The sequence below is a fragment of the Tenebrio molitor genome, chromosome 1, assembly GCF_963966145.1.
Source record: "Tenebrio molitor chromosome 1, icTenMoli1.1, whole genome shotgun sequence".
NCBI classification, from domain to species: domain Eukaryota; kingdom Metazoa; phylum Arthropoda; class Insecta; order Coleoptera; family Tenebrionidae; genus Tenebrio; species Tenebrio molitor.
Window position 1 is genome coordinate 46,148,569 of NC_091046.1, and position 24,419 is coordinate 46,172,987.

General features: G+C 37.5%; 1 protein-coding gene across 4 annotated transcripts in view; it reads left to right on the forward strand.

Annotated features, from left to right (window-relative positions):
- The window catches only part of zfh2 (Zn finger homeodomain 2), a 130,231-nt gene that overhangs the window by 21,334 nt on the left and 84,478 nt on the right, over positions 1 to 24,419 (forward strand). For 2 of the 4 annotated variants that reach the window (XM_069059150.1, XM_069059159.1), the window contains exon 1: positions 9,500 to 9,685. The exons of 1 other annotated variant lie outside the window; for it this stretch is intronic. The gene's annotated coding sequence lies outside the window, so the exon portion shown is untranslated. Of the gene's footprint in view, positions 1 to 9,499; positions 9,686 to 10,542; positions 10,603 to 24,419 lie in introns of those variants that run through there. One more of the 4 variants, XM_069059173.1, reaches the window with a different exon arrangement.

Consider the following 24,419-nt stretch of genomic DNA (forward strand, 5'->3'; position numbering starts at 1 on the left):
AATTATCCCATCGTAATCCGTTTTTGGGGCACAAAACCCAAATTCCACACACCTAGAGACCCTCGCAGGTAAATCATGCGATGTCATTGTTCTCGGTTGACACAGTTGGGGTAGGTCACAGTGGACCAGATGGAGGCTACGCTAGACCACCTGCCATGTAGCGGTGTTCTCGACAGGGCTACTGCTGTTTTGGTCAAATGATGGATATTCCAGGCTACCAACTGTCCAAAAAAGTAACTAATGTGTTGTGCGGCCGCTCATTGAGGAGGCCAGGTAGATGAGGGACACGACGTGTGGGAAAATCTACATCATAAGCGGTGGATTTCGGAGAGGCGATTTATAATAAATCGCGGACAAAGCATGTCAATTAACAAAGAAAATTTACCAAAAAAAATGTGGCAGTCATTGGCGGTTAGCGGTCAATTTGGGAAAGCGAAGAAATTATTTGCGATGCTCTCGCCAAGAAATTCACAAATCTTTGGAGGATTCGCAACAGTAGTGAATGTTTTTAATTTATCGCTTATTGTTAGACTAAATGAATGCGTTTTGTACTTTTTATACATTCGTATGGTAAAAACCAGGTAAAAACACTGGATATTATTTTTGTCGAAAGTAATTTATAGTTTTATGTGACAGATGTATTTACATATTTTTACATTTTTGAAATATGAGTAAATTCTTTCCCATTATAGGATTCATTTTATTCGTCTTAATTTAAATACGAAACGTATTTTTCCATTCGTTTGATTACCTTAACAAATTCCCACTGAACTTTTTTTCTTTAAATATTTCCTTCATTGTTATTTTATTCTCACATGATTTCCTTTCTTTTTTCCATCTTTACAGTTGCTCTCTTTTTTTTTACTTAGGTACATACTCCAGTCACAATTTATCCTCTTCCTCTTTTAATATTTTCACATCTTTCACTTTTTTAAAATAACTTTCAATATTTTCCTTTTCCTGCTTGTTAATTTATTTTTTTTGTATTTCACGTTTACGTTTCCCTTCTTTTACTTTGCTGCTTGTCCGTTTGTCTGTGCTTTATTCTTCAAAAATAGCATCTGCTTTGACATTTCCTTCAGATCCTTAATACATAACCCAACTTTCATTATAATTTGATTTAATATAACGTGAGAACTATCACATAGCAATAGGAAAACCCGAAAAACTGGCATTCTTTAGTTCTAAAAAGAGCTGTTTTTTGTAAAAGAAATCATTCTCTCCAATCCTTGTTCCCTGAATAAAAATCTATGATTTGACAGCTGATGAGGTTACGTCAAACGGAAACAAAAGCAAACAGCAGCCCGCTTAACCACAAACTTCTTTGATCGCTCTTTATTCCATATAATTAAGTAAAAAAATTATTAGAATTAATTACCAGCAAAAATTTAATCATCTTTTATCATCATTAAAAAAAAACATATTTCAGTTCTACAGTAAGAATAAATAACAAGCTGAGAAGGATTTCTACATTTATTGATCTTCCCTTTTACCCTTCTCCTTTTTTTCTTCTGTACCTCTCTCTATTCCAAACAAAGTTCTCCCATTTTACATTTTTTCGTGATTCTGTTAGCAATTATATTTTTATTGTACAATGTAGTCTTTTTTCTCTTAAAATTCTATATTTCATTGACGCTATTTATACAATTTTTTTTCTTCTCATTTTCACTTAGTTTTATTTGCATTCTATATTTTGCTCTTTTTTAAATATCTCAATTCTCTAACTTTTCTTATTGCAACGGCAGTAAATAACATTTGTCCTAAATTTAGTTCATTTATTATTCCATTTTCTATCATCTTCTTCGATTGTTCACGTCTTCGTACCGTTTCTTAGAGGTATTGGATTCTCTCATGGACTGTGACCTTGGAAATATCTGTGCGAAGGCAGACTGATAAACCAGTGAAAAATCTTTAAATGCAAATAGACGAGAGAGAGACGACACTAACGTTTGTCGTTTGCGCAGATATCACTCATAGCCCATGAGAAAATCCAACACTCTACCTGTTTGTATACTCCTCTCTCTCTCTCTCTCCCTCTCTCACCCTATTGCTCCCTAATCAAAATCTCCACATTTTTGCTACAAATTCAATAATTTCGTTCCGTTTTTAATCTAAATATTTATTTTTTTTGTCTTATTTTAAAGCTTCTTTTTCATTATTTCTGTTTCTTGTTTTTCTTACACTTTTTGCGTCTCTCTAAGCATAAATTTAGTTTTTATTCTCTCTTTTAGCCTCTCTATTAGGTAGTTTTTTTTAATCCTAATTTCAATCTAAATATTTAATTATTTGTCCTATTTTAAAGCTCCTTTTTCATTATTTTTGTTTCTTGCTTTTTCTTTCTATTTCTTTTTTACACTTTTTGCACCTCTCCAACCCTGTTTATAATTTATTAATTTCTCATTTCCAATTATGTCAATCAATCTATGTATTGCTTTTTTCTCTCTTATTTTTTTTAATCTTGTTTATTTATCATTTTTATCCACTAAGCAAGTTGTTTTCTGTTTCCTGCCGTACCAAATCATCAGAAAATCTTGAAGATCTTTTTATTACAACCTTTACAAAAAAACTTCGAGTCGTTCGTCACAGACGACATGAATAATCCAGACAAATAGCAAATGTGTCAATTTTTCAAACAATTCTGAAATTTGTTTCCAATGGGTCGACAAGATGTATACACTGATACGATTCTTTTTAATCTCCGAAACCTCCAAGAACCATTGAAATCCGTTGCATGCCTGAACAAATCTCAATATTTCTATAATCGGTGCATTTGTGCGCTTTAAGACCATGACGGCCTCGCACCTGAGCGCCGCTGGACCGTTTATGGGTTCACATGGTACTTGGTCTATAATTGCATGCAAATGCAAATATTAGTAGTAACTGAAATCTGCAGTCGTTAGCGCGTCTTGCCTTTAGAGAATAGCTGTCCATTTGGAATAACACCTGGTTTGGCAGTGGTCTCTGCCTTATTTGCATTATAATGGTTGCTCACGAAGCCCAGTCGACCAGCTCGCTCTTCGCCGTTACACCCTCTCCAGGGCGCTTCCAAGGGCGAGCTGGGCGCCTGCGGGGTCAGTTTGTGTCACTGGATTAGGACATGCTGTTCGGTAATTATAATGGGATGAATAATTATGCACCAAGGACCCATGGGAAATAAGTGACGGATTTTTGCAGATTTTTTACAGCACACCCTTCGCTCGGGGGTCAAACACGAAATTCTACAACCGAAGAAAAATAAACAAACTAAATTGGCATTTACGCAACTTGTGTACAAAGCGATGCGTTATTTGCAACATTATTGTCTCTGTAAAATTAAATTGTACTACGTACTTAAAAAATATGACTTAAGTAGCATTAACTGTCATTGCGTTTCAACTTAAAAAATTATTAACAAATATGTAGACAGCTTTTAATTTTGATTGAAAATGAAAGAACGGTGGAAAACCTTGACTCTTTTTAAAATCGTGGAGGTAGATTTCGTGAAGTGTACCACGAGGTATTTTTTTTTTTTTTTAATTATGTGTACAGTTGTTTTAAGTGGAATGTGTAGAGGCCGATAATTAGGTTCGGTAATGATTGTTGTTAGAAATAAGATTTTCGTGGCGCCGTCGGCCACATCAATAATTCCTTTCCTCGTTAATTTTTTCCCGCTCTCCAATTAAAAAGCCATCAAAGCCGTTGCTGTTGACACCTCATCCGCCGCGAAACATGTGCAAGAAAAGTAACAGGTGCGTTCCACAGCCCGGACAGCACCCACCGTGAACCATGAATGGGCGCCGACGCCGCTACCATGGCACAGTCCTGGACACCATGAATGAGCCGCGAGCGCGAGAATATGGATTCGGCATTAACCCCGGCCGGGAGGTGGTGGGTGGGTGTCGGTGGTACCCCTGGTTCGGAACCATGCAGGTTCATTCTCCTACACTGACAATGCCCGCGAGAAGGCGCTGCCATTGGACGGGGAGGCCACGCCCACCGCGACTTGTCACCTACCGGTATGCAAATGGCCCCCTCCCCGGAGGACCTCAACCCGCAACGCATCACAGCGGGCCTCGAAAGCCACTATTGGCATTCAGCATCCCGACAGGGTCGCGGGCGGCTGCGACCGCTCCGCCGCCCGAATTTCAGGTGACGGCAACAAGTATGATAGCCGTAATGGCATTTTCATGAATAATGAATGGTATCGACTGGGGGCGGCGGTATTTATCGCCTCTCATAATACTGTTTATCGATCGGAGCGGAGACACCCCGGAGAGTAGATGCGAGACCTCTCGACTTCACAGATCTAGAAGGCGACGACTCCTTGGAATTTTCTCCAATTTATTCCTCAATCCGAATTGTTAACGTCATCAGTGAATTTTTCTGATGGAGCTTTCAAGTCGAGAGCTTAAAATTTTGTTTACTCAGATTTGAGATAAGTCAACATTTAACGAATTCCTGAAAGCCAAATTGGAGCTTAATTTATCTCCATTAAATAAATTTCAGCGTTCGGATGTCTTGGAAAACATTTTCCTCTTAATTTTTCACTCAAAAATAATTTCACAAACTACCCCACCCGACCCCCGAATTGAACTGAGTTTAATTAAACTGCGTTTATCGATTTCTAACTTGACGTAACAATACAACCACTTATAATGTGACAGTGTTTTGAAGCTTTAGGAGATCGATACCCTCTACTAAGGATTTTTTTCCAAATTCTATCGCTTCAAACTTAAATTGCATTTCGCATTTTCCGCCTGGTAGTTTTTAATCGGCGTTAAAACCTTCGATTAAAATCGATTTTTTAATTGTTAGTTGCATGATACACGCAACAGATTCTAAAAATGTCTGCTCTGCATAAAACATTAAAATTTTGTTATAAAACGCTGATTAAATCTGTTAATTGGAGATAAAATTTAATTCCACATTAAACCCTAATTACGAAATCAAGTTCTTATCGCTGTGGCAGCATTTTTAATCTAGTATTAAAACAATCAGAAATTTAATCTAGAATAAAATTTTAATCCATAATTGTTTGTTTGTTCGCGTTATCAACAACGGCACACTCTAACAGCGAATTAAATCATTTTTAATCTAAAGTTTATTTTTAAAAAATTGTACGTTGTTACGTGCGTTGACACGATTGTAGTTAACAATTAATGTGAATAGAGTTGATTTAAACTGCGAAGCACGATCACAAATCTTCGATCAAATATCAAAAGTCCAAGTTAGGTTTAACAAATCCTTAAATTTCGGATATTGTGAAGTATGTCGAGGCTTAGTTAATTTTTTAACGTTAATCGAAAATTAATTGAAGATTAATAGATACATTGTAGCAACAGCGTGCAAGTTTTAATCCTAATCGTGGTTTAACAAGGATTAAAACTTCGATTAGCATTGATCTTTAAATTATTAGTTGCATGACGCACGCAACATAACGCAACCGCCACTAAAAGGATATCTTTGTATAAAAAATGAAATTTAGAACATATTTAGTTCTTAGAGTTGTTACTAAATCTGTTAGTGGAGCTTAATTAAACCAAGGTGTAAATTAATTAATCAAGTAAAAAATTATGTAATTACATATTTATATGTATTTTGTAATTACATATTTGAAAGAGAACAGTCTAATTATTGTGATTTGTATTGATTTTTTTTAAATTAAATTTTTTAAATTGCCTCTGCGATGCTTAAAAAATTAATTAAAATATTCCACTGCAATAACGAATTAAATTAATTTACGTCAGGTTTTCACACTCTGAAAACGTCACAGATTACTAAATCTCCATCAGATTACGGTTTTTTAATTAAATGCTAAATTACAAAATACTTACGCCTCTAAGTGAAGATTTGTTGCAACAACTTATAATGTGACAGTATCCGTTTCGGTCGTAAGGGAGTAGGTACAGTCTCATTAAATAAATACATCAAGTTTTGCAATAGTAAATCAATTCTTGCGTAAAAGAATTAACTTAGCGATTAAAGCCTAATCGAAAATTAAATGCCAGTTAATTTAATTTTACGTTAGATTAGGTTAAAATCGATCAATCACAAATCGAGATTAAATTTAAACGATAGTTAATCCTCGGTTTAATCCTTGTGTTGATTTATTAATCTGCTAATGTCACCCATATTTGATTTAAAAATTTAATCTTAGATTAACCTTAGATAAAAGCTTCGTATGAATCGATCGTGATGAGTTAATTAAAATTAAGTTAAGCTTAAAATTGTAAAATGCAAATTACAAGATAATGTATTAACTAAATACTTTATAAATTCTTTAACATACTGTTAACTATCAACTATGTAAATATTTTTATTAGAGACCTTCACAATGTATCAAACAAATTTTCTAATATTTTATTGGTCAATTAAAATTCTAAACTGATAATTTAAGGCAACGTTAACCTTTAGTTGATAATTAAACGCACTAAAACGTTAGATTAAACCGAGTGAACGTTAAACGTTAATTAAATGTTACGTGGAATGAAAAAATAGTTTTTATTTTATCTAAACTTTATTTTTGTCTCGGTTTAATCTTGGTTTAAAATTAAACGTAATTTTTTGGAGCAACGGTTGAAACGCAAATAAATTTAGATTAAAGATTAAGCGACTAATCCATAAGTTAATTTAGTTTGTTGGTTAAAAATAATTTGCAAACAAGTCACACAGTGACAGTTAAATTGTGTACGGTGTATTAATATTTAATCCAAGTTTAAATTTGTAACCATGTCTGGTGTAAGTTACATAAATTGAAAGGTAGGCAAAAGCAGACAGTTCAAGCAGCTGTTAGAATATGTCGGTGTGACCGCTAAAAACCGATCGATGGTCACATTATGAAGCGCCGGAAAGAAACTAGTGTTATTTAAGAAGTGTATTGGAAAAAAATGTATTGGTGGAATTGTACCGGAGAATAGATTTAGAGGTCACCAAAACGCAAAACTAAGAAGGAAAAATTAAAATTTAATTTTTTTCGAATGACCAATTATGATCTCCATTGGGTCGGATCTCCTAACCCACGTGTTGGCCTTGAAAATGTGACAAAATTAAAACAAACAAAATCCAATTCCGGCAACCAGACCCGAGAAGAATTCTTCGACGCTCGGAGAAATCGATGCGGCGGGGGCGCCGAAGACCTCCAGGAAGTCCCCAGAAGGCCGCGTCGTACTTGAAGAGCGCTTGACCTTGCCATGAAATATGCAGCGGGTTCAACGCTCAGCCGAGTTAAAAATACCCATACCCATTGTATTATTATACAAATATATGTAAATACGGCCTGGACGGCGGGCCTCCCTCTGGAGGAACGCACCTGTGGTGGTGGCCACCATGAATCGATCGGATGGGAGCCGTAGTAGTAGTGGAAATACGCATTCACGTTACGCTTTTATGTCTGGCTATGACCTAAAATCGGAGCTTTTACTTTCGGTCGGGTCTGAGGAAACGCGCCGCCACCGACGATACGGACGGGCAACGCCGCCGCTTTTGGCGGAGGCATTGTTCGCTGGCCGAACAGGTGGTACCAGCAAAAGAGACTTTCCGAAGAAGGTGACCAACAACAACAACAATTACAACAATAAACTAACAAGTATCGTAACGGCAACGATTACAACACTAGTTTCGTTAAATTAAAATTAAATTAAAATCTATTTATTTGTTGACGTGAATCGTTACTTATGCAACATGTGTATGAACACTATTTATTTTTACAAGTGGGAAGTTTATGCACACGAGCGTAGCGAGTAAAATGTGCGCAAGTTGCATACATAATTGTTGTTTTCCTAGCTAATAAATGTAAATTTACTAGAGTTGTTTATGTTTTCCAAATGTAAATAGTTTTGTTGTCATGAAGAACCCTTGCGGCATGCTTGAATATTTTTACAAAGACCAGAGAAGGGATAGTAGATAGAATCTAAAGCAATAGCGAGATTCCGACATTTGCTGATCGATAATATCGTAATCTGTGACATTTGATCTTATTAAATGAAAATTATTTGCTTATTAAGGTAGTCCTTGGGAGTCTTTCGGAATTAACAATTTTATTAAAAACAAGATAATAAGATTAGGAATGTTACGACAAACGAATTGAAGAATAAAATAATATCATAAAAAATATCTAAATTGCATCTAAATATGGAAAATAAATAGGTATATGTGATGAAAATAAGTGGTCTCAAGACAGACCCCTGTGGTGTTTCCATAGTAGTTTTATAAAGTCTGAAAGGTCCATTGCACTCGGTGATAGTAATAATCGAATAATTTGAATAAAATCAGCAGCTCCCCACTCTCATTTGCCATCAATGGTCCCAAAATAGACCATGTGGATTTCCCGTAACATGTTTATAAGATGACCAACGTGGCATCTCAAGACCTACATGGCAACTCTGCACGATTTATAATCTCGTGATCATCCAAGTTTTTTTCAGCATCTGTTTCTGCTTTTTTTATTTTCAAATGTGCATGGATTGTTTGCAGTGGGGATATTGCATATATTGAAAATCGATAATCCTAATATACACCCCTGCGAAATTCCCAACCTGTGATGTTTTTCTTACAGCTCAGTAGAATTATTTTAAGAAAATATTTAAGATCTTAACGTTTGCAACGTCTTTACCTTGTCCATCACAGAGAATTTCAATTTACATTTTAATTAAAGGATGTGTATTTAAATGACCATAATTGTCACCGATAATAAAGTTGTCAGGAAATAAAAAAAATAAAATAAATTTGTACAAGTTGTAGTGTTTGACTCTCAAAAATATGTACATTGGTAGAGGTGTTGGATTCTCTCATGGGCTATGACCTTGGAAATATCTGAGAGTACGAATGACGATGTTTTCCGGTCGGTTTGTAGCGCCTACTTGAGACCGATATTCGTGGTTTGCACAGATATGACTCATAGCCCATGAGAAAATCCAATAGGTACCTATTCTACATACATATGTAGCAAAAAATCTGTGGTTTTAAGGCAGGCCCTTGCGGCATGTCCAAATTAAGTCTACCAAGATTAAAAACAAAATAATCTAATTTTAGATTATTTATGTTTAGATTTAGAAGGAAATTTTTGTGTTTTTGTATTAAATGAGATAAAATAGGCAATTTACTGTTTTTTGAGCTTTCGACACTTTCACATTATCACATTTACATTTCTTGAATATATTCCTTAACAGGTAAGAATTTAAAAAAATTCACGTGTGCGAAAGTAGATTCGCGTTGAAAGCTCAGGACTCGCATGTAAAAAAAAATCGTATCAACAGCGTGAAAGTTTGTAGGCGGTGTGAAATTTTTCGATCGTGTCGTAACGGGAAGAAGGAATCGATTAGTGATTTTAGGATTTGGAGGAATGAATGTACGAAGGACAATGGTGCAATAAAGCACCCCGCGATCTTGTCGCCCCTGCAGCAGCGTCCTCATTAGCCGATATGTTAACTACATTGTTAGCGCACATGGTCCCCTCTCTGTCGTAATTACGCCGCCCCCTCCTCCCCGACGTCGATGCAGTGGTCAGAGCATCTCGGCTAGCCGTGGAAACAGGACGGCTGAAAGACGCGCGGTAGGACAACGCGACCGACCGACCATCCTGAAAACAAACGGACACGTGACCGTCTACATAAGTGCACATGTGCTCGCCAGGACAGTACTCGAGTGTTTTGTGCGTGGTACTTTGTGCATCCTGAACGGACCGTACCGCGGCGGTACTTGCTGCTCAGTAAGTATGGGTCACGTGACGTGGGTGGGGGCGTCAAGGTCGTCCCTCATTAAAAATTCGCTCTTCCGTCCGTAATCTGCGCTGGCGTTGATGACCACCCCGTCCGCCTCCGCCCCCGGGGCGCGCACGCGCCCTCCCCTCATTACTTTACCGATTAATTAAGTTGCGTGTGGCGCGCTCCGTCTGGCCGCCGCCGCCGCCCGGCCCGTCTCCGTCTGGCCGGGGGCTCCTCGCCGGGGCCCGGCGGCCGATTTTCCAAAACCGCCCCCGAGCGGGGGTGGACGGTAGCGCCATGCAAATGTGGCAGGCGTGCTAACTACCGACCGGCGCTCTGAACCGGCGCCAGAACAGCGTCGGCGTCGCTCTGGAACGCTACTAGTAATTACGCGGTTTAATTGTTGTTGGTTACTTCCATTTGTGTGAGCACGTGACCGCCGCCCCCGAGACCGCGCTCCAGGTGTGACCGCACAAAAAGACCAGCCAGCCCGAACAGCTGAAATACGCCACGTTGGTTTTAACTGCATTCTACATATATCTGGACGGGATCATGCCGCGCTCTCCCAGCCGTCCAGACGAGTCCTGGAGGCGGGACCGCAGCTGACCGCCGACGAGCCGCCTGTCCGGCTGGATTGACACCTACCGGGAAACTCTGTAGTGACACGCTATGAAATAGTCTTTATTGCCGGAGGAATCGAATCGCGCGCGCTATCACACTTTTCGACTCGATTAACTCCGCTCGTGGGTGAGTCGATTTGCATCAGATCCTTCTTATCCTTTTCCGAAAATACACGCAAATGAAAGTAACCACTCGGCGAGGAGCGAACCGCGCGCGGCTCCTCCACGGTCAACTTTTCCAGGATTTCGAGTCGAGTGTCGCCGCCGAATACATGGAATTGCCGACCGATGGAAACGAAAAGGTAATCCAAAAGCATGATCACGCTTCTCCGCTTGGTTCTCTCTATCCTTCGCAGGACTGCGAGGTCCTTGACACGATCATCTCGAGTAAATAATAACAAGTGGCCCTGGTCCGACCGGAAACTACGATCCGGTACGATCCTGCGGTAGTACTCACTGCACGACACCGTCGCCGTCGTCGAGTCGCGACGCGTCCCAGGTCTCGAGCTTTGCATAACCGATGATCGATAATTAATTTATTTATTTATTTCGTCGTCCTGCTCGACTGTTTACTTTTGCTGTCCGTCGCACTGACGTGCGTCAGCTGATCAAAAATAAACCAAAACAAAAAAAAAATAATCGCGGCTGCAACTCTAGATGTCATTTTACTTTGTCACGATTTTCAAAATCTTACCAATGAATATAACATGTGTTCAATTGAAAAGTTCATCAAATTGGCTTTGATTTTTGTCGCTATCTTAGTCTAACCAACTTAATTTACGATGTTGTTGTCTCCTAAAAAATACAGTCATAGCCTACTTGATGAACAATTCAATTGAACACTTGTTATTTTTTGTTCGTATTATATCGATGAGACTTTTAAAAAAATTTATTTCTGATTGTTGCTCTTGAGCTATTGCTCTTAACAATTTTCGTAGATTTTTCAAACTAACAGTGGAAGTTTATAAAGGTTCATCCGTTACGCACGCACATGAGAGAGATAGAGAAAGAGACTTATCATCTCTCTCAGTTGCGTAAAGTTTGAATTTTGATAATCAAATATTAATAATAAATAATTTACAAATTTCTAAAAAACGCTTCGGATATTTTCAAGTGATTTTGTGAGAATTTGGAAACAATATAAAGGATAATGTAAAAAAGATGTTAAAAAAAAGACAATAATAGATACGATTGTTTTGATTTTATCGTGTACTACAGCACAAAAAAAAATTTGCAATAGAAAAGATAATAGTTGATCGATTTTATTTTTTTCTCTGAACAAGTTCGTGTTTCTGGCAAAATTCCTTCAGATAGAATTAGAATACATTAAATCCTCCAATGTCCAGTTTTAACTTTCTCTGAAGCTATTTTTTTTAATTAATCCCTTCAATTTCTGAAGAAAATGTATTAAATTATAATAAGAAATGGAAAAGCTTGTTTTAATTCGGGATGCAAAAGCGCAATAATATCGATTTTTGGCTGTTAAATGAATAAGTATAGTTTGAAAGATAAATATTTGTTTGCTAGTTTGAAAACACCGATTTATTATAACTAAAAAAAAATAAGAATGATCCAAACACTTTACGAACAAGCTGTTGATTATTTTCTTCAGGTTTAATAAAGAAATTGCTGTCACTCTCGACAAAACGAAGAGTGACGTGAAACTAGATTTTACTGTTTCACGATTCACATGTACAGTGTGTTCGGAGAACGTTTATTGTCAAATTGCAAATCGGAAAAAAATGTGAGCTCGATAAAAATAAAATTCTTAAAAAGTGTTTTTTCTCTAGAATAATGTTTCTGTGTCAAAAGCGCCGCAGTTGCTTTGTAAAATCTCCGAAACGTAAATTTTCTTGAGCTCAAAAAATAATAGGCAATTGTTAAATTAATTTTTTTAATTGAAATAGTTTTTCAGTTATTTAATGAACATTTCTGAAAAAGAAGCAACATCCAAGCTCAAAACTATTTTTATTTTTATTAGATATGTATCGGGTGTTCATTTAAATTTCCGGTCACAGTTGAGGTTAGAGAGTCGATTGTGAACGCACTACGGATTAAAGACCACAGATCAGCTGTTTAAATCTTACGTTTTTACACGCGTGGTGCGTTCACAATCGACTCTTCAACGCCAACTTTGACCGGAAATTTAAATGAACACTCGATACACGATATTTTCCAGATTCTTGTAGAATCACTTGAAAATATCCAAATCGTTTTTTATAATATTGCAAAATGGTTTTTTCATATTTTATTAAAAAAAAACTAATTTATTCAACTGACTGCACTCCCCCCTCTCTTTCCGTGTGTGTCTGTAATTTATTAAACTTTTAAAAACTCTCCCTTTTTGTTTAAAAGTCTTTAAAAAAATTCTATTTATGATTAATAATAATTAATAATTTTTGTAACGAGCTAGCTATTATTATATTTTTTAAAGTGCACCATTCTGTCTTCTTTCAAAGCGATAATTTAAAAAATAGTTATTACGCAGTTATTATACCTCTTCATAATATTTGTGAAAGTGTCATAAATGTGTCATTTCAAACGGAAAAGTTTTGCTGAAATATTTTAACTGAGCTTCAGGGAGAATTGAGAGCTTATTCTAACTTCACCGACTCTTTAAAAGTTATTCTATTTTCACTAAATTCAAGAGAAAATTTGTTCTTTGCTGTCACACAAGAGCTTAGAAAAAATTAAAAGCTATATTTGGAGCGAGTGTAATCGAGCTTTCACTGTTTAGTACATTATATTATTTTGTAAAATGTTGTCACTTATATTTTGTCATAAAATCACATTTAATCTTTTCTTAGACGTGAGCTTTCACAGGAATTATTAGTAAAGTTCTCAACAAATAACATACAGCGATCATAATTTTGAATTTTTGTCTATAGTCGGAACGTTATAGATGTGGATTGGGGACTTGTCGTTAAGTTGGCACTACCAGGAAAAGTAACTAGGCGCGCTTATAACGTATTTGGAATTTATGACAGATTTCTCACTACCGTACAGTTCAATCATAAGTTTTAGGCGACCTTGAGTTTGACAATCCACATCTAAAACGTCTTTACAATATGTACTTTTAACTTCATTGTCAGTAATGATGTCAACATTTTTCACATTTTCGTGACGAAATTTTTAATAAAACGTGTTGTTTTGATTAAGGAAATTATTCTTATATTCAAAAATTCTCGAATTTTTTTTTTTTTGACTTCCAGAACCACATTTTTGTATTTTTTTTTTTTGGCAATTCTGGTGCTTAGGTCAGTCCCCTTATCTCCGTCCCCGTTATCAGTCGCACTCGTGTCTCGGGCCAGCGCCAGTCCCTTGCATATTGATCCAACTTTCCAACAATTCCCCTATTACATTATTAACAAAACAATCGTGCGTACAATGGCATTTTAACCGAAAGAAACCACTCTTTCCTGATATTCCACCACATAATTTATCAGCATTTTCAATCACGTAATTGAAAGTCTTAAATTATAAGTTGCGCAATCCGGCGACGTCCAAATAAAACGAAAGTAGGTGGTGTCAGATCTGTGATCTCCATTGTCGCTAAATGATTATTGAGTTTTTATTGTCGAAGATCCGATTGTTCGTCTAATTACCCAACACCGAACACAAGCCGTGCTCGCCAAGAGCCCAATTGAGCAACTCTTGCCACACAATCCCGCGACTCTCGCCACAAAAACTCTCCGAGAGTTTTCCATATCTCTGAGAGTTGCCAGTGAAAGCCGTTGCCGACTGGAAATGTCAATATTGAACGACTCTTGAGTGTGGTGCGATTGGAATTCAATTGGGTCAGGTTTGGGAGTCGCGGAGGCTGCTGCCTCGGATTTTCCATTTTTCTCGATTAATTTCCCGTTTATTTTTAATTTAAACCTGTGTATTAATTGTGCCGGATCGATAATCTGTTAATTACATATTTATGGTACCACGTTTGCCGTTTAAACTGCTCCCACTCGACCCGATAATATTGTTTTTATCGCGAGATTTATCGGTGCAACACTTGGAATTGGTTAAATTTTTTACTGGACGTGCCAAATATGGGACCCGTTTTGTGTCGCCACTTGTAAAATGCGCAATTACAAATTGCAAAAATCTTGTCGTTGGCTCAATTAAAACAAGAATTCCGAAAATGCAGAGCTGGAAATTCTCAAGGTCAACATACAGGGTGTGTCAGAATTTTGTCGGCAAACGTTCGGGGGTGATTCTATGACCAAAAATAAGCATAAAACTCTTAATATACATGGGGTGAAAAACGCTTAGTTTTTGATTTAATTGCACAATCTCGGGAAAAAGAGAGCAGAGACCTGTTACGTGGCAGGTTTAGTATTGGTTAGGTTTGTTTGCGCCAGCTGGAATGGTCCAGATCTTTGTCCAATCTCCGATAAGAAGCGTAGTTTTTTAAAAATGGATTCGGCGTCATCTCGTCTCTGATTGCAGACGCAATTAAATCAAAAGGATCTCGAATTTTCATCTGTTCGTCGGCGAAAATTCCGAGATTAAGCGTAAAACAGTCGTCTGGCAATTGGTCGTTCCGAAGAAGCAGAAGAAGACGGCGGCGGTGTTTGAGATAAGGGCGGACGCTAACAACACAAATTCATTATACAGTGTCTAGTATATAAAGGAGCGGACCTGATGTTTATTGTAAATGCAGATGGTTAATTTCATACAAACACCCGCTGGCTGGCTACACGGATGGGGATGAAAATCAATACGGCACAGAAAGAATATTTTTGCTTATAGGGGTTGAAATCCAGTTTGGATGCATTATGAAAGAAATCGGAGGCGGCGAGTCGACCTCCGCCGGTGCATGGCCCACCGGCGGCACCGCCATGAAAAAGTACTTAAATGTGCGCCTGGGCGGAAACTAATTATGATCATCATATCGTGTTTGGAAAATAAGTTGCGAGGCCTAAAAACATCGTTATTATTTCGCGTTTCGGAATTCGACATGGTGGAGTTATTTTATTATTGTTTACCGAACTGTGAACATTTACATCGGACGAACAAAAGGAAATATTTTAAACGCTACAAATATTACGCTTTAATAACACTCGGGAATTAACGGGCATGAACCCGGCCCTGGGCCAGCGCCGGCCCTGACAATGCGCTCTACCTGCGCCCGACGAAAGGGTGAAAATGTTAAATCTCTCCACAATAAGGATGGTTAAAATGGTTAAAATATCCCGAGGGTTCATCCCGGCTCTCGAATGGAAAAAAGGTGGAGGCCAATCGACCGGCGGAGTCGACGACGCTGCCACCATTCCCCCGCGACGACCGCACAGCTGGGCCAACCACGTTTTGATAAGAAATTGTCCTTTTGTGGACATATTTAGGATAAGTCTTGAACAATGCGGACGTAACGAACTGATCTGGGGCAGGTATGATGAAATTTAATCGGCGTTATTAGATCACTTCAGCTGTGAATTCGCCGCCGGGGTTGCCAAATTAACGATATACACGGTGGATCTGATACTGAAGGATTCGTGTTTCCACGACTAATAAAACGGCGACGAGATAAGGGTGGAGAGGGAGCAGAGTGCTTCCAAGAGGGGATGTCTTATCGCTGATCTACGACAAAAAGTGAAAAAAACTGGTTCTGCCAAGCTGAAATTTATTCCAGATGCAAAAAAATTGCAACAGAACCAGAATATCAATTGGATGCACCAAGATACGTTATTGAACTTTTTAAACAAAAAATTTTTTTTCGCGGGAAATATACAGGGTGTCTAAAAAAATCGAGATCTGAATGTACTTAAAAATCACAAAATATTCCACAAACTGATTATTACACATACAGAGTGTTGGTTTGTTGTATTTTGATGATAATTTCAAAGAGTACTTCCTAGTTCCTTATCTAAATTACATTTTTTTTTTTTATTTTTATCGTCGTGGTTTTTGTACCCGAACTGTTTATCTATTTTTTGTTTAGATTACGTTTATTTGTGTTATCTTTAATATCAAAATCAAACTTCCGTGATCATTTCCGGGCGAATCACTGATAAGGAAAGAAGTTTTTCTGTGACAAAAAAAATATCAGTGAAACTTCATATGACGAGCTGACGAGCGGCAGATAAAGATATTATCTCCGTTGACGAGCGGCAGCGAAACCAGTGGGTACCAAATTCTGAAATATTTTTAACAAATTTTGACACTTCATGACGTATAAATAAATAAATTTGTAATTATTTGAAGCAAATACAAAAACTGCAAAGCATTTTTCCAATTGGACAATTAAATTCAATATGGCGTCATTAACTTTGAAGCGACCTCAACTGACCATCATTAACATTTGAATGCGGTGCATTTTAGTTAAATGCATCATTGTTATTACCTTGTAAAATTATTTTCCCTTAATTACGCACTAATGTGGTACTTGAAACAAATGACTCTATCCAGTGCATTGTATGCAGCGCGAAATAATCAAACAAAATACTCCACGTATCGCTTTTTTCCTTTTTTAACAAATCGTCCCGACCTTGAAACTTCCGGCGCGACCGCTTGAGCAAACTCGGTTTCGTGACCCCGCCGTCCCCGTCCTCGCCGCCCCCGTCTAATGCGTTTTTATTTAATTGTCTGATCGTTATTAGCCCGGATTGTTGCGGCATTATAATATGTGGAAGTAAATTATTGATTGTGTCCAATACATAATTATGTTCTATGAGGAGGGGTGATTAGTGCGGCCACCCCTGATTGGTTGCTTTAGGGTTAAAAAAATGACTCACGCAGGGTGTAAAGTATTGACTAAACAATTAGTTCTACTACCCTTAACAATATTTTTATGTCAGTCTGTGTTGGTCGGAGGATTGCGATCGCTACCCCCGGATTCTCCACGACCCCCTCATTAAGGTGTAGTACCCACCGGGCCAATTAGCATAAGTGTTTTTCACGTCCGGAGGCGTGTGCGAGATTTCACAAAAAACATCCACACACACGTCCAGTCACTCAGCTGGGTGGTGGTGGACTCGGTGGTGGTGACGGAGTGGAGTGTTGGTCTGGTCAGGTCTGGAACGATTTGCATACCCCGACAGGGTTGCATTTGCATAGGTTGAGGATATGGAAAAATCGGCGGCGGGGTGGTTCGCCACGGATTATAATAATAATCGAAGAGGCGCGTGGTCATTGATATTTTAAACATGTCCGGGGTGGTTTTGCATACGGAGGTGTCTTCACCTGGTGACGAGCAGCACGTGGACGGAACGTGCTACACCCTGTATAATTTTTGCCTCGCGACAAGATTATTCTAATGCAAGGAATATTTTATCTGGGAGGTTCCACATCCACCACGACCCGACCTACCCTTCTGCCAATAATTTGGACAAGTCTATCTTATAAAAACATCTAAGCAAAGACTATTCCGTCTCAATTCTGTTCAAAAACAGTTATTCTAATTTGATCTGCATTTTCCAAAATCTACTGGAAATCTGGTATTCCTCAAGGCGACGGTCTGGGACCAACACAGTTTCGTCAAGGTCTCGTTTGACGCTTGCTGGAACTCTTTTACAGAGCAATTTGTCATTTTTGCTATTTTTCCATAACTTTGATTTCTTCCAAAATTTCACGAATTTTTATTTCTTTATGTTATCGCGCTGGAGTTCCTCACGGTTTCGCTTTTGGACCATTACGTTACATATTTAATGTAGTAGATATTTTTCAAAATAGTTCCCTTCATTTTTTCTTACAAGGTTTAAACCGGGAGTTCCTCACGGCTCCGCTTTTGGACCATTACTTTACCATGTTTAGTATAGTAGACATTTTTCAAAACAGTTCCCTTCATTTTTTCTTACAAGATTTAAAGTGAAGCAGTTTAAGTGTCAGTGATTTTTAAATAAAACTCTAATTTGGCAGTTACAAAGATAATATTTCATGCGGAAACTGTATTATCTATTTTTTGTTTAATTTATTATTATCTTCTTTAGAATCAATGTCAAAGTTGTTAGCATTTTCGGAGAAAGCGCTGATAAAAAAACTATAAATACACATTTTATTTACAGATTTGCAAATTATTAAAATCTTTATTATAAGTAATTTATCAAATTTCTACCATACAGTGTGTCCATGAAAACTATTTTAGAAGCTCAACTTTCTACCCCAAATTCAGTTCCTTTATTCTGTTACTGAAGCTCAGAAACATTTTCTTTTTTTCATTTTTCATTCCTAATATTTTTTTAAATTTTAATAATCTTGCTGTCCCTCAATTACTTTCTTATTCACAATCTCATTACTATCATTCTTATTATTATTATTATCTTCTTCCCAACAGGACATTCTGAAGAGTTTCATTTTTGATATTGTTATGCTTTTACTTTTCCTTCCGTCATTCTGCTCCTTCTCCGACGAGCTAAGAATTTTTTTTTTTTGGAAAGATCTCTGCAAACGTCGGTTGGATCGCATCCTTCGCGCCCCGGCGATTTGCATATCCGGGGTGTTTTTGCACGGGCCGCGATTTCAATGATAATGGTGTGGTGGTTCGGCGCCTCCACCTGGGCGTCCGCACGTGTCCGAAGCGTGTCCGAGCGCAACCCTCTCCGGCGGGGGTTGTTTGTGCATTTTTCCACAAGTCGGTTGCAATCGATATATCGACTGGGCCAGTGGTCTACTTGTTGAGCGGCCCTGGTCAAGCCGGACACGCTGCACTCGGGGGTGCATTTCATTCACGCACTCACGTGGCCCGGTCGGCTCGCCCCGCAACCCTTGCACCGCCGGGGTGTCGAGTTACGGTCGCAGCCCCGGTGAGAAAATATCATCGGAATCAGTTTTAAATTAAGGGTTGTGTCGTCGTTGTCGGAATTAAATGAGGGATGTGTGACCTATTTCGGGCAGGATTCTCAACCGTCGTAATTGGGAGCCGGCGCGATTTTTGCCCGATGCGGGCCATTTGTGCCCTCGTTTCGGAATATTTGGTAAAACAGCGCCGGGGTGCCCACCCCTGGAAGTAATCGCGCATTCGGAGGCGCTCTTGCGAGACTCTTCCAAACTCGGTGTCTTTATAATGAAGAGTAACCAACCGGCGCTATTGTGTTCCACGGGAAAAAGCGGGCACGGGTGGGCTTCGCTCGGATTATTTCTGACCGGTTCGTTCAAGGTCGAGATTTTGCCGCCTCCTAATTAATTAAATGGCATTTTTCAAGTGACACAGATCGTGGTGAGACAAGTGTACGCAGGCATAAATAACTGGACCCGCTTTAATTATGAAACGAACGCGATTTATTACAGCCCGTGGGCAATAAGCGACTCAAAATTGCACAAAATCGACCGTTTTTATTTTTGAATTAACACTGAATTAATAAATTACGATGTTTTTATGTGCTTTTCGGACAAGATTTATCGCCCACGTCGTTTACCATTTTTTTCACCCATTTATTCTCCTCAGGAATTTATTTATAAGCAATTTATTAATTATGCGGCGTAATTAAAATATTAACACTCGTCCATGTGGATGAGCACAAAAATTCTAATAAACATTATTTACTGTTATCGATGAGTGATGATAGGTACAGGTGTTGTGATGACGCGAATCTATTAAAAAATAGTAATGCGATATCTATTGGTAAAAAGTGAACAAAACCTAACAACCAAGAGAATCAAATTGCTCAAATTTCAATAATTTTATTTGCACTTTTTTATTTATTGGTTCAGTCGTTACAAAGTGTGACTTGTAGAGAAAAATCCGTTAAGGAACCCATAGCAAAATTTATAAAGAATAAAAGATGATAAAAGAAAGATCGAAAAAGAATTTTCGAAAAAAGTTCTCTACAAAATTAAATATTCCTGGATGATTAATTTTCGAAAAATAAGGATGAAAAATGTATCTATGATGTCAAACGATGTCACAATTTAACAAATAGCATCATGTTAGTCGCTCAATTGTTAATAACAAAAGGTTCTATTAAGAGGAAAAATACGTCAGCGACGAGAGCCAAATTCAGGCGGTTTTAGGCGATTTTTATCGATAAATTGTGCCCAAAATAATAAATAAATTTTCCCGAAAAAAAAATTTGCCATAAAACCAGTTTAGATTGAGGGTTCTTGACATTGAAAATGTTCAAAACGGCCTTAGTTTTTCCAAAAAAAAAGGGAAACGTCAAATAATTTGCTTTAGGTTTGGTGATTTTTGTCAACAAATTGTGCCCAAAATAATCAATCAATTTTCCCGAAAAAAATATATGCCATAAAACTAGTTTCGATTAAGGGTTCTTGACATTGAGAATATTCAAAACGGCCTTAGTTTTTCAAAAAAAAAAAGGGAAACGTCAATTAATTTGCTTTAGGTTTGGTAATTTTTGCAACAAATTGTGCCCAAAATAATCAATACATTTTTCTGAAAAAAATATATGCCATAAAACCAGTTTAGATTGAGGGTTCTTGACATTGAAAATACTTAAAACGGCCTTAGTTTTTCCAAAAAAAAGGGAAACGTCAAATTATTTGCTTTAGGTTTGATGATTTTTGTCAAAAATTGTGCCCAAAATAATCAATAAATTTTCCCGAAAAAAATATATGACATAAAACTAGTTTAGGTTGAGGGTTCTTGACATTGAAAATGTTCAAAACGGCCCTAGTTTTTTCAAAAAAAAAAAAACAAATAAGGAAACGTCAATTTAATCTTCGTGTCAAGCGAGGAAGAAATAAGACGAAAATTGAATTGCGAGCTTGGAAAATATTATTTCTTGGAAAGATGAAGACTTCGAGAGTGATACTATTGTTGAAGATGTCACGAATAACAAAAAGAAGAGTGAATTCTGAATTGAGACAACTTCGTTGTTAGTGTGGAAATAAGTTTTGAGAACAGAAAAGTAAATATACGTTCCTTTAGTGCACAATAAATGGATTTGAAAGGAAAATAAGAAAAAATGTAAAAAAAGCTTTTTGTTTTCCTTAAGAAAATTCAATTTTATTTTTAAAGTCCACATATTTTAAATTTGGGGGAAAATGAATAACTAAATTATTCTTCTCATTATCAACATCCGGAGATAATTTATTGTGTATTTGTGTATTTGACAGTTTTATCTTTGGTTCTTTAGAATCCGGAAAGAAATTGAGATAAAAAAGAATTTCAAAGAAATTTGTCGATGACGCATCATACTCTACAAATTCCTCGACGGAATTTGTTTGATTTCAATTAGAAGAATTTTAGAACAAATTGCCCAAAAAAATGTGAATTTTACTGAAATTCAGTTTGTCGGTTAAATTCAAACGGTCACAATTTTTGCAGTTTTTAAGTGATTGCAATTTTACAAGTACCACCATAAAGAGCATTCGATTTAGATGCGGAAATCTACATTTCCTTCAAAATTAATTAATAAATGTAGTGGTAGTGTGAATTGAACGGACACTGTGACAAAAGGCGAGTTACGCCAGATGTCGTAAACAGACCAACATATTAACGGCCGTAAATCAAAAACTGTTAGTCGTACAAAAAATTTTGCAGAAGAGATTTTGTCCAAAATTTAGTAAGCTACAAGATTGGTCTGAACAGTTTTTAGCGTAGGAACAATTTTAAGTGTGTCAGAAACCCGTTTTGTAGAACGAACTGTCGTCTTTCAAATCTCAAATTATATAACAAAATAAAAAATATCAAAATTAAATATAATTAAAAACTTGTATTGGAAAAATTTGGTTTATAATCTTCATTAAGAGCTATATCGTAAAATGCATCGAAAACAATAAAACTGAGGGGAGAAGAAAAAAGTGAAGAAATCTCAAGTGAATGGACACATTCTGGAAGATTTCAGTGAAGTTTCGTCATTTTTGTTATATCCAGATACTTTATTGTGCTTTTGAGGAAATGAAAAAGGTTTTTGGTACTTGATGTGGTTCTTCTTAAATCAATAAAAAAGAGAGAGCAATCAGAAAGCTTCAATGTCGAGTGCTCTGCGTGATGCGAAGCCTCAGTTCTGGACAATATGGTGGCATTTTATGAAATGTAAAAGGTTTGAAAAATTCCTAGCAAAAAATGTGTAAACCAAACGACCATCTAATGACAAACCTCTACACCGCACCTTTCATTTTCCCTTAAAAAAAACGTACCAATTGTGCCGTTTCTCCAACCCCGTATTTACGTACCTGTTCCGCGTCCCGCAATTAGCGTCCGCACTTTGCGGTCGAACCGCCGAAAAGCAACGTTTCTGCAATTTGCATGGACTTATTTGTTGCGGTGGGCGTCTCCGCGACCCCTTAACGACATCGGTCGCACACAAGAAAAAAAGGGAGCGATCCCGTCACCCCCCGGAGCAGAGAAACCGATTAAAACAACCCCTTCGGCCGATACAAAAATTCGATACGTTGTCATTCCGATTTGCGAAATGCGTTTTGGCCCTGCTGCGTGGCCGATAAGGACCGGCGGGGCCTTGTTCGGGGGGTAGCGACTCAGCTGGGGGACTGTATCGGGGCCCTCTTTTCTAATGACAGAATCATGGGGTGTACCCAAACAATGTACACATAAAGTTGGCAGTCAAGACGTCCCGAGGGGTGCGACGCGATCGAATTCATTTGGGATTTTTTCGTTAATTATTCGGCGCGGCCGTTGGACTGGTGACAATTAGCCAGGTGTTTGTCAAGGTTACGGCGATGCTATTTAGTGGGTGTAGGGTAAAATAAAGCCGCTATTATTCTAGCCAGGTATAAGGCTTTGGGAGGCCGACGTTCGGGTATTGGTCTGAAAGGAAAAAATTCGTAATAATGTTTCGAGGTTAAGCAGCGCTACCGGTTTTTGGAGGCCAAGACAATGGGGCTGAAAGCTGAAGCGGGACGCTTCGATTCCAAACGTGACAACGCTCAAGACGATCCATGAACAAATTTTCCCACTCAATGGGGTGGTCGGACAATGGAGTTTGTCGGATTCACAAATCGGAGGTGATCGCGTTTCCGGTTTTAAAAGTCTCGAGACGTGGCCTTTCAAATTCTTCAGAAATACCACAAAAATTCTCCAGATACAGGGATGACTGAAAAAATTATGTTTCTGGAGCCACTGACTCATCTGGAAACGAAAAAAAATTCAAAATTGTTGTTTTCATATTCGTTTTTTGAGATATACAGGGTGTTTTAAAATTATCGTATTCCGAGTTCTGGGCTTAGTAGGGGACATCCTGTTGACCAACTAAAAATGTAAAAAAAAAAAAATTGCCGGCCTGTTTCATCACTCGGCTCACGCCTCGTGCTTCAAATTTCGGCCTCATACCTGAAAAGTAATCTGACAGCACTACTCATATGAAAATAACTATTTATGAGCTGACGCATCAAAGGGCTCCATTCTGTTGGCAATGAAGTACCTTCTGTTTACGACTAGTACTGTGAATTTATTTTTGTCATTTAACGAAGATTTGCGTCAATGAAGATCACTGTTGTTACCGAAGACAACACATCCGCTGTTCAAAGAATGATAAGAGGTGATAACGACTCACCTATAGAATTATAAGTAGTACCTTGGGTACTGAAGTGAGTGCCATTAACCATATCCATGATTACTTGGAAAATTTGTTGTAGTTGGGTGCGCCATGATTTAACAAAGGCAACGAAGTGTCTATGAAGAAAACATTACGAAAGTACCTTTGAGGATCGTGTTCGGGTGATGAGACGTTTTAATCCTTGAACGGTTTTATGCGATGACTTTTGGAAATCTTTGGATTAAAATTATTGCCTTCAAATCTCGATCAATCCATTTAAAATATAGAAAGACGTGTTTCTGGAGTAATTCAAGAAGGAAAGAATTTTTGTTTTGATGAGAGGGTGCATTGCGGCAACGTGAATACTTAAAATAAAAATAATAATATTTTTTGAGATAAAAATTTGTTTTATTAAATTCCAGAAGCTTTCGAGAGTTAAAAAAAACATCTTATTGATTAATAATAATAATCATAGATAAAATACATAAATGACAATATGTAAGATGTGTTCAGTTGAAAAGTTCGTCGAATTGGCTTTAATTTTTGTCGCTATCTTTGTCTAGCCAATTTAATTTACGATGTTGTTGTCTCTTAAAAAATACAGTCAAAGACAATTCGATGAACTTTTCAATTGAACGCTTGTTATATACAAAATACTGCTTCCAAAAGAATTATTATTACTTCAAAGAAATATTCATAATGATAAAGACATCTGGCCTAGATGCCGTGCT